The sequence below is a fragment of the Herpailurus yagouaroundi genome, unplaced genomic scaffold (genome assembly GCF_014898765.1).
Source record: "Herpailurus yagouaroundi ecotype Mexico unplaced genomic scaffold, PumYag 166, whole genome shotgun sequence".
In the NCBI taxonomy this organism is placed as follows: domain Eukaryota; kingdom Metazoa; phylum Chordata; class Mammalia; order Carnivora; family Felidae; genus Herpailurus; species Herpailurus yagouaroundi.
In genome coordinates this window covers 31,863,844-31,874,588 of record NW_024412407.1, presented here as the reverse complement: position 1 = coordinate 31,874,588, position 10,745 = coordinate 31,863,844, and the positions used below count along the sequence as shown (strand labels likewise).

Here is a 10,745-nt window from a genome sequence, read left to right as displayed (position 1 = left end):
CATTCACAAATTTAAATATTAATCTCATCTCAAAACACCTTCCATGTTGACACATGGACCATTTAACCACCACACACATGACCAACTAACCACCACAACAGTGTAAGTATTTCAATGTAAGTTATTTTATCTACCCCTTTTCAGAGATGCATAAGTGACCTAATTAATACCAAATAGAGTCAGGAAAGCTTACCTCTACGACTTGATCTATTTCTGGGGACAGGACTACCTTGCAAACATGAGGGGAGAGGGTGCCTGGAACGCAGCCAACATCAAGCAAGCAAAGCTGAGTCATGGAGAGAGATTCCAAATTCATTTTATAAAACTTCATCTAAGTCCTTAAAGAAACTGAATATACTTGTGGACTAACCAATTGCGTGAGTTAATAAATCTCTTTTAATTGAATTTGGGTTGGGTATTCCGATACTTGGAAGGTAAAAAACAAACAAACAAATAAATAAATAATAATAAAAAAAAACCTCTAACAAATAGAGAGAGAGAACTTGGGCAGGGGGATGAGCCCAAACTTTTTGACATTAACCTTAGAGTGTAGGCAACTGCCATGCTATTCCATAAAAGAATCAGGACAGCTGACTCTTAGATCTGGAACAGCACTGCAGACATTTTCGTATATTTCTAGGTGCAGAGAAAAGACTGGATGACATTTTCTGCCAGATGAACTCTTGCCTACCTTATGGTTTCACCTAAGGCTCACTTAATGAATAATAAACAAAGAGAAGGATGTGGCCATACATGAATTAAATCAAAGGCAGATACATGCAAGGATTTATGACTATAATTATCTTAATATACTCTACAAAATTATTCATCGTAAACTCCAGTGAAAAATAATCTTGCATGAATCCTTCTGCCAACATTTTACTTTTTTTTTTTTCAATCAGGTCAATCTCTATGTATTTGTAAACAATTTAAAAAAAATTTATTGAGAAATAACTGACATACATCACTGTACCAGTTTAAAGCATACAGCCTTTGGGCACCTGGGTGATCTTGCCGTCTGTGAGTTCAAGCCCCGTGTCAGGCTCTGTGCTGACAGCTCAGAGCCTGGAGCCTGCTTCGGATTTGAGTCACCCTTTCTCTCTGCACCTCCCCTGCTTGCTCTCTCTCTCTCTCTCTCTCTCTCAAAAATACAATAAACATTAAAAAATAATAATAAAAATTTAAATATTTTTATTTTTGAGAACAAGAGAGACAGAACACATGTAGGGGAGGGGCAGAGAGAGAGGGAGACACAGAATCTGAAGCAGGCTCCAGGTTCTGAGCTTTCAGTACAGAGCCTGATGCGGGGCTCAAACCCACAAACCGCAAGATCATGACCTGAGCCAAAGTCAGACATTCAAAGGACTGAGCCACCCAGTCGCCCCATACTTTTTTGAGGATCCTCAATCCTGTTTTCCATAGTGGGTGCACCAATTTACATTTCCATCAAAAGTGCACAGGGGTTCCCTTTGCTCTGTATCCTCACCAACGTTTGTTATCTGTTGTCTTTTTGACGACAGCCCTTCTAACAGGTGTGAGGTGATATACCTCATAGTGATTTTAGTTTGCATTTCCCTCATGACAAATGATGTGGAGCATCTTTTCATGCACCTGCTGGCCTTTCATATATCTTCTTTTGTGAAATGTCTATTCAGTCCCTTTGCCTATTTCTAAATTAGATTATTTTTCTTACTTCCTTATGGAGTCTAAGGAGTTGTTTATATATATTTTTATTTAATTTCTTATCAGATACATGGTTTGCAAATATTTTTTCTCATTCTGTATGTTGTCTTTTCACTTTATTGATGGTTTCTTTTGCTGCACAAATCCTTTTAGTTTGACATAATCCCACTTGTTTATTTTTATTCTGTGACTTATGCTTTCAGTGTGATACCCAAAACATCATTACCAGGACCCATGGTGAAGAGTTTATTACTATACCTTCCGCTAGGAATTTCACAGTTTCAGGTCTTGCATTTAAGTCTTTAATCCATTTCGAGTTGATTTTTGTGAGTAGTGTAAGATACGGGTCCAGTTTCATTCTTGTATGTGGGAGTATGCAAATATCCCAACATCATATATTTAGACTATTTTTGGCTTCCTTGTCAAATATTAGCGACTCTATATGCTTAGGTTCATTTCTAGGCCCTTGGTTCTATTTCATTGGTCTATTTGTCTGTTTTTATGCCAGTACCACACTGTTTTGATGACTGTAGCTTTATAGTATAGCTTGAAATCAGGAAGTGTGAATTCTCCTGTTTTGTTCTTCTTTCTCAGGATTTCTTTGGCTATTTGGAGTCTTCTGTGGTTCTTTATAAACTTTAGGAGTAATTTTTCTACTTCTGTAAAAAAAATGTCATTGGAATCTTGATAGGGATTGCATTGAATCTATAGATGCCTTTTGGTAGTATTGACATTTTAACATTAATTTTCCAATCCATGAACACAGGCTACCTTTTCATTTATTTGTGTCTTCTTCAATTACTTTCATCCATGTCTTAGTTTTCAGCATAGAGATTTTTCACCTTCTTAGTTAAATTTATTCCTAAGTATTTTATTCTTTTTGATGCTGGTATAAATAGTATTGACTTTTTAATTTTTTTCTCAGAAAATTTGTTGTTAGTGTAGAGAAATACTACTGATTTTTATATGTTAATATATGAATTTTGTATACTGAAACTTTATTGAATTCATGAATTAGACCTCACAGTTTTTTGGTTGAGTCTTCAGGATTTTGTCTATAAAAATCATATAATCTGAAAATAGAAACAATTTTACTTTTTCCTTTCCAATTCTGTTAACTTTTGTTACTTTTTCTTGCCTGATTGCTTTAGGACTTCTAGAACTATGTTGAGAGGGGTGTGAGTGGGCACCCTTGTGTTGTTCTGATTTTAGAGAAAAGCTTAGTCATTTGTTGTCTTATACCATTACTTTGTAGACTTGTGTGCATGAAAAAAAAAAAAAAGAAGTTCTATATCACTTCAATCCTTCTTAGAAGACCAAGACAGAATGTTCTCAAGGATTTTCTCTATGGGCTTGGCAAAAAAGAGAAAGCATAATCGTGGAAAAATCTAAATGTGTTGCTCAGCTTGGCAGTGGTAAATTTAGAGAAAGGCACATGGAAGCTAAAGTGCTTTCAAAATGCAAGGTCAGCCCAAATGTGTAATAGACAGAAAAGATGAACCTTCAGGTTCAAACAAATCCTGTCTGTCAAAAGAGGAACAATATAGCAATGAGCATATGGTCAGATAACAGGCCAGGCATTAAGACAAGCCCTGGGAAATCAGATAAAAGCTATTGAGTATCAGATTTTTGGCAGGGAAACCATCTCTGAGGTCTCAAATGAAAGCAGGACTCTAGACATTGAAGACTAGCAAAGGGTAAGGAGCCAGGAATTCAAATCACGTGTATGTCACAATCTAGAATTGAGTCAGAGAAATGTAATGCTCTAAAATAATTGCAATTAGGAATTAGGACATTATGGCATAATAGCCAGAACCTTAGACTTAGAAAGTGTAAGCTCTAGTTACCAGCTGAGTTATCTTGACAGATATTACAACCTCTCTGCATCTCATTTTCCTCTATGGTAAAAATAAGGGGATTGGACTAGAGGAACCCCAAGATTCCATGAAAGTGATTTAGGGATTTCCTAGCCAAGGAAATGCATATTTGCTCCAACCACTAGAGATTTAGGACCACCTGAGAAACCTGTACCTTGGTGTAAATTATTTATATATTAAGAGTCTGTGTAAGATTTTGTGTGAAAACAGAATTATACTTAAAAAATAGTTTGAGGGGTGCTTGGGTGGCTTAGTTGGTTAAGCATCCAGCTCTTGATTTTGGCTCAGGTCATGATCTGACCATTCATGAGTTTGAGCCCTGTGTCAGTCTCCACACTGACAGTGTAGATCCTGCTTGGAATTCTCTCTCTCTTCCTCTGTCTTCCCCTACTCCTTGCGCATTCTCCCTCTCTCTCTCTCTCTCTCTGTCTCAAAAATAAATAAATAAACATTTAAAAAAGTAGTTTGAAAACCACTTGAACTGGTGCTACTTGAGTTTGTTTTCATTATTGAACATGAGAACTAAGATTATTTATCCTTCCTGCAAATAACCCTACATGGTCAGTGGCTTGTATTTTATTGATATCATTTGAGAGTATTTTGGGGGGAAAAAAAAAGTTTGGAAAAGGGAGTACTCAGATATTTGAATTTCTGATCAAAAATGTTTATTATTGTATTTTACATTAAAAAAAGTAATGGATATTATGATGGACATTTTTCAAAAATAGAGATAAGTAAAAGGAAGAAAATGGAGATCATACAGATGCCTATAGGCCAGAAAGTACAATTATCACCATTTTCTTTATTTCCTTCTAGTTTGTGTGTGTGTGTGTGTATGTGCGCATGTGTGTGTCCACATGCAGGTACACACATGCACATTGTTTCTCAATGAGCTTAGAGCCCTATATATTCACTGTGTATTTAAAGGTGAGTATGGGTAGTCTAGTGGGAGTGTTATAATGTTATGAAAGCAATCAAATCATAAGATAATGTAAACATACCATAAAAAAGGTAAAACAAAAGTTCAGTAGAGAATGAAATCACTTTTAATTTGGCAAAAGCCTCAAAATTAAGGGAAAATAGAAGTTAGGTCAAGCTATGTGAATTTTAGATAGACTGAAGTGAAAAAAGAAGATATTCTCAGATAAGACAACAGAGGAGAGGTACAGCAATGGAAACTGGTAGAACATATGTCGATTAACCAACCCCAAAGTAAGCAATGCATTTAGACTCTTTTCCCCCAGTCTTCTGATTTCTCTGCCTGTCCGGGAATTTCATTTACAGTTAAGATATCAATCATTTGTACACTGGCCCCATAAGCTATTAAAGTATTTTGGCATTCCTAAGCCATCGCTGACAGAGATTAGGAAGGATAGAAGCTTCACAGTGTTGACAGAAAGGGTCTTGTCACTGTCAATGTAGAGCAATCTATTTTCAGATCTCATGTGAAGCAGGAAGCAACTGTATCCTACTAGAGGGTTTAAACCCCGTCTCTAACTTGCTTGTTCATTGTGAGTAAGAGCTTAGATGGTCACTGATATTACAAAGAGATGGCAGACGTAGAGAATATCATTGTTTGCAGCCAGTCAGCACTTAAAGATCATATTGAAAAGAAAAACTTTTCCATAGAAGCTATAAATAGATTTCTGTATATATGGACTGCACTAGGGGCAAGTGCCCAAGTAAAGATCAAGATATATCACAGTAAAATTTCTAAAGCAAGATGCAGCATGGGTTTTGCTGGACAAAAATAGAGTAGAATATATAGGGGGAAAAATCATTCTGGGTCAACTTATTGCCAGTTATTGAGTGATTGAATCCAATGATTGCCATTTTCTTCCCAAGGAGGACTTGGAACTGTCATCGGAGTCGCTGTATATTCATTGTACGTTAGTGGTTTAACCAAGATATGGCTGTGTTCAAGGGCCCTCTACATTCTCAATCTGTTTGTTGGAGGCCAACTCAGCACCTCTTAGGAGTTCCACAAAGAAAATCAACTCCCTAAGACTTTGGAGAGAGTTGGATACTTTACTAAGGACTATATGGGGAATGAAAGAGAAGGAAGGTTACATTACACATTGTGCCTGAAATCCTGATGAAAATCCTCATTGATCCCATCTGTTCTTCTTCTGAAGCTCCTCTCTTCCCCAGCCACCTATCCCCTTCTCAATCCTTTCTCCAATAGCTCCTGCTGACCTACTGGCTCTGGTTTGTAAAGTTTCTGCTCTAGCAACCCTTTTTTCTTTTTATCTCTCTTCTATCTTCTATAGAGTTATTTAAAATCTCTCTTTTTTAGTTGCCACCTCCTTTTGAGGGTGTCAGGAAAGGCATGAGTTTTAGTAAACTAAAAATTTTCCATAAGACAAATTTTATAGTTTCGCATATGTATAACTAAGATTTATTGTCTATTTTCAAAATGTCTCGTTAGCAATTTCCAATGAGTCCTTTATGCTTTTTTCAAAGAGAAGCTACTTTGGTTACTATTATAGCTGGGTGCAGGTCCAACTTATTTCCGTCAAGATTTAGATGTCCCAGAAGTTGACCAAATGAGGTAAGAAAGTCCAGTCCATTTCCCAACATTTTACTTTTACTGTAATATAATGCATCCTACAGATGAGATTGGAAAGGTAGGCCGGTTGAAATCATTGTTTCTTGAATCCTATCTTGAATTTCTTGTATAGGAGAGTGACTTCATCAGAGCTGTGTTCCAGAAAGTCCAAATAAGCAGAGCTGGGTAGGCTACACTGGTGGGGACATAAGATAAACTGGAGAATCCAGTTAAAAAATTGTGGTAATATTTCTGTGGTCACGTGGAAGGTATCCCCTGAAGGGCACCTGAGATCATTTTCCAAGTTCTACTACAACCTGGTGAAGTATTTTCTTTGTTCTGGACAATTTGTTATTTCTCCATTGGTTTCCCACTTAGAAAAGGAGTACATTGTAATGTAGGTAGGACTAGTCTGGCCAAAGGGAAGGCAGAACTTCCTCTTTTTATTTAATATAAGAATTCTGATTTACAAATCAACAAAAATAGATTAGTATGAATTTATTTCAGAGAGCCTGAACACTGGCCTGGGTCAATAAAAAGGAAATATTTAAAGACAGAGGCATCTGAGAGGCATCTTATCCATGTTCCCCATCCTTCCCTTTATTTTTTCAATGATCATAGCACATTTCAAGGTCATTTAACCTCTGTTCTTAAGTTTTTAAATCTATGCCAAGAAGGTAATACTTGTCCTAAAGTGCTGTTTTAAGAATCGAATTATCAGTGGAAGAAAAGACCTTTGGAAAAAAATTGAAGTGTTGTAAAAGTGTAAAGGGTAGAATGTCAACTTTTAAACAGAAATTGTTTGGCCTGTGTTCCTGATGGGTCATACCTGGCTGTGCTGAAAGAGTAAAATACATTTAATTTATACAAAATCTATGTCCCTGTCTATGAATATTTGCTGTAATGTGCTCCATTCTTGGGCTTTTTAAAATGTTGAGAAACATTTCTATTAGATTTATATTATTTCTAGGATAAAAATTTTAGTTCGTATAAACTGGTAACCCTATGAATGTTTTCTGAAATGGTTGGAAAGATGTCCAACTAAGATGAGCCAAATCAGATGTTCTCAGTTTGAGGTATGTTGTTCTATGCTCATCATAAATACAGTACTTCTTAGCATTTAATAATCTCAGTGCCCGAGTGTCCCGTTTCCAGCACTCATGCCATACCTGAGACTTGCTTGAAACTTTGTATTGTTGCTACCACTGATATATCTGTTCTAGAAAGAAACCAGCTTTCGTTTCTAGGACTGTCAAATCAGGAGCGTTCACAAGAGCACAAAGATTCACTCTATTACTGCACATCATAGAACTCATGCCTGTAACTTGAAAATAGAAGTCTTTGGTGTAGGCATTTGCTTGTTTGACAGTTCTGTTCTAAATTTTGAAACTACTGGTACCGTAAAGTGCCTGTCTGACAATGGTGTACCAGAGCTTAGTCATGCAAAATAATTATTGTTCACGGTTCCTTAGCTGAAGTCAATAGCTCCGTGCAAAACACAACATAATGCAGAGATCTAAAGTTACTAAATCAAAACTGAGAAAAAGAAGACTTTTAAACAGGTTTGGCAGGAAAAAAAATGTAGGCTCTACGAGATTTGCCAAGTGATTTCTCTCAGCACATGGAAGGCTCTAATATTTGTAACAGAGGCTCCATGGTAGAAATGATGGGATTAGTACATTCTGGTTATTGCTGTCAGTAAGCTTATATGATGTGAAAGAAGCAAGAGCAATTACGGAGATATTAGCAAGTGGTGCATAGTGCTTATTTTCTAAAGTTGAAATATTTTCAGGTTTGCTTCTGGGAATTCAGTGTTTTAAAGTCTCCAAAATATCACCTACACTGAAGGGCTTAGTTAAATTAACCTAAATTACGTAACTAAACTGGAGTGTCAGGATGCCTTCCCTGGACTTATAGAAGCATCCATGAATGAGTGTAGCGGTATGTGCCGGAGAAGTTAACATTAATCCTACAAATGAAGAATTATGTCTCCATGTTGCCGGCCACATTTGCCAGAGAATCTTGGCGGGATTAGGTGTTGCTATTTGACTGCTTCAGTGAAAGGGATGATGTCCTGCTTAATCCTTGGCAGACAATTGCACTTAAGAATATCCCTTTTCTGGGAAAAACAAGCAATACCTACTGTTTCTATGGAGGAGGGAGAAGCACAGAAATAAACAAGGAGTTCACAGTTTCCTCTGTAACATATTTACCTACATTTTCCTTCAATACTTTCAAACCAATATTAAGAAGGAACTGATAGAGGTGAATATGCAATTATTTTACGTTTAGCTCATTGCCGCCTTTTGTAGAATTCATAAATTTAAAAAGTGTTTATTATTTTTTTTTGAGAAAGAGAGAGAGGGAGGGAGAATGCATGTGCGAGTAGGGGAGAGGGACAGAGAGACAGGGAGAGAGAGAATTCCAAGCTGGCTCCACACTGCCAACACAGAGCCCAACGTAGGGCTCAATCCGACAAACCATGAAATCATGGCTTGAGCTGAAACCAAGAGTTGGATACTTAACTGACTAAGCCACGCAGGTGCCCCAAGATTCATAGTTTTTTAAAAATTAATTTGTTATTGAGGGGTGCCTGGGTGGCTCGGTAGGTTTAGCATCTGACTTCGGCTCAGGTCATGATCTCATGGTCTGTGAGTGAGTCCCACATCAGTCTCTGTGCTGACAGCTCAGAGTCTGGAGCCTGCTCCGAGTTCTGTGTCTATCTCTCTCTCTGCCCCTCCCCTGCTTGTGCTCTGTCCCTGTCTCTCTCTCAAAAATATAAACACTAAAAACCTAAAAAATTATTCGTTATTGAAGTATAATTTGTACACAGAGAATTATATATAATTTGTATATAGATTTCACATGTATAGTTCATTGAGTTTTGATAAACGAGTACTCTCATGTAGATATCCTGAACATTTCCATCACTCCAGAAAGTTTTCTTAGGTTCTTTTTCAGTCAATTGGTACCCCATCCGACTGCAAATAACCACTTTTCTCATTTCTATTGTCACAGATTAGCTTTCCTTTTCTTTGAATTTCACATAGATAAAATTTTACAGGATATAGTCTTTTGTATTTTGCTTTCTTTTTTTAAATGTTTATTTATTTTTGAGAGAGAGAGAGAGAGAGAGAGAGAGAGAGACAGAGTATGCCCAAGCAGGGGAGGGGCAGAGAGGGGGACAGAGGATCTGAGGTGGGCTGCGTGCAGACAGCATAGAGACTGACATGGGGCTAGAACCTGAACCTGTGAACCATGAGATTTTTTTCTGTGTGTCAGTTGTTTCTTTTTATTTTTTTTATATTGACCTAGTTAGTATTTTTATGTGAATGTTACCACAATTTGTTTTCCATTCTTCTGCTGATGGACATTTAATTTTCCCCAAGTTTCAGCAGTTATAAATAAAGCTGCAAAAAAATTCTTAAACAATTCTTTTTGTGTCTATATGTCCTCATTTCTGTTGAATGATACCTCAGCATGGAATTATTGGATTATAGCCTGGATCTATGAGTATAAGAAACTACAAGAGTTTTCCTAGTGCGTGTGTTACATTTTATACTCTCACAGTCAATTTATAAAAATCTCACTTGCTGGGGCACCTGGGTGGCTCAGTCGGTTAAGCATCCAACTTTGGCTCAGGTCATGATCTCATGGTTCATGAGTTCAAGCCCCGTGTCGAGCTCTGTGCTAACAGCACAGTGCCTGGAGCCTGCTTCAGATTCTGTGTCTCCCTCTCTCTACTGCTGCTCTCTGTCTGCCTCTCTCTCTCAAAAATAAATAAACATTAAAAAAATTTTTTAAATCTCACTTGCTTCACACCATGATCAATATTTTATTTTCTCTGTCTTTTTAATTCTTGCTGTTCTAATGTTTGGGAAGAAGTATCTCATCATGGTTTTGATTTGCATATCTCTGAATACTAATGACATCAGGTACCTTTGTATATGACCCTGGGCATTTATATAACTTCTTTTGTGAATTGTCTATCTAAATCTCTTGCACATTTTTCTAGTTTTAATTGTATACTTCTGTCTCTTAATTATTGTTATAGGTATTCTTTGTATATTTTGCATACAAGTTCTTCATCAGATAAATGTTTTGAGAATATTTTTTTCCAGCCTATAGATTGCCTATTCATTTTTCTTAATGCTATTTTTTGATTAGAAGATTTTAATTTTGATGAAGTTTACCTTATCAATTTTTCTTCTCTTATAGATAGTGCTTTTTGTGCCTGGTCTAAGAAATTCTTGCTCACCCCCAAGGTATTTCCCTGTTTTCTTCTAGAAGTTTTATGGTGTTAGTCTTTAAGTCTATGATCCATCTTGAATTAATTTTTGTGTATGGTGTGAACTAGAGTTAAAGTACATTATTTTTTTAAATATGGCTGTCTAGTTGTTACAGCTCCACTTGTTGAAAACATCCCTTTTTCCATTGAATTGCTTTGGCATCTTGTTGGAAATCAATTGACTGATTCAGTGTGATTCTATTTCTGGACTGTATTCCGTTCTTTTGACCTACTTGCCTATCCTATACCTTTGCCATATTCTCTTGATTAGTTTCATGAGTTTTGTTATTCTTTAGTCCTGTTTCTCCCATTGTAGCTACTTTTACCTTATGTAGGTAGTAGATTCAGA

General features: G+C 36.7%; 1 long non-coding RNA gene across 1 annotated transcript in view; it reads right to left on the bottom strand.

Annotated features, from left to right (window-relative positions):
- Positions 1-4,583: 4,583 nt before the first annotated feature.
- The window catches only part of LOC121038867 (uncharacterized), an 8,961-nt gene continuing 2,799 nt past the window's right edge, over positions 4,584-10,745 (bottom strand). Inside the window, exon 2 of the long non-coding RNA XR_005794549.1 lies at positions 4,584-6,304. This is a non-coding gene — a long non-coding RNA (uncharacterized LOC121038867). The remainder of the gene's footprint in view (positions 6,305-10,745) is intronic.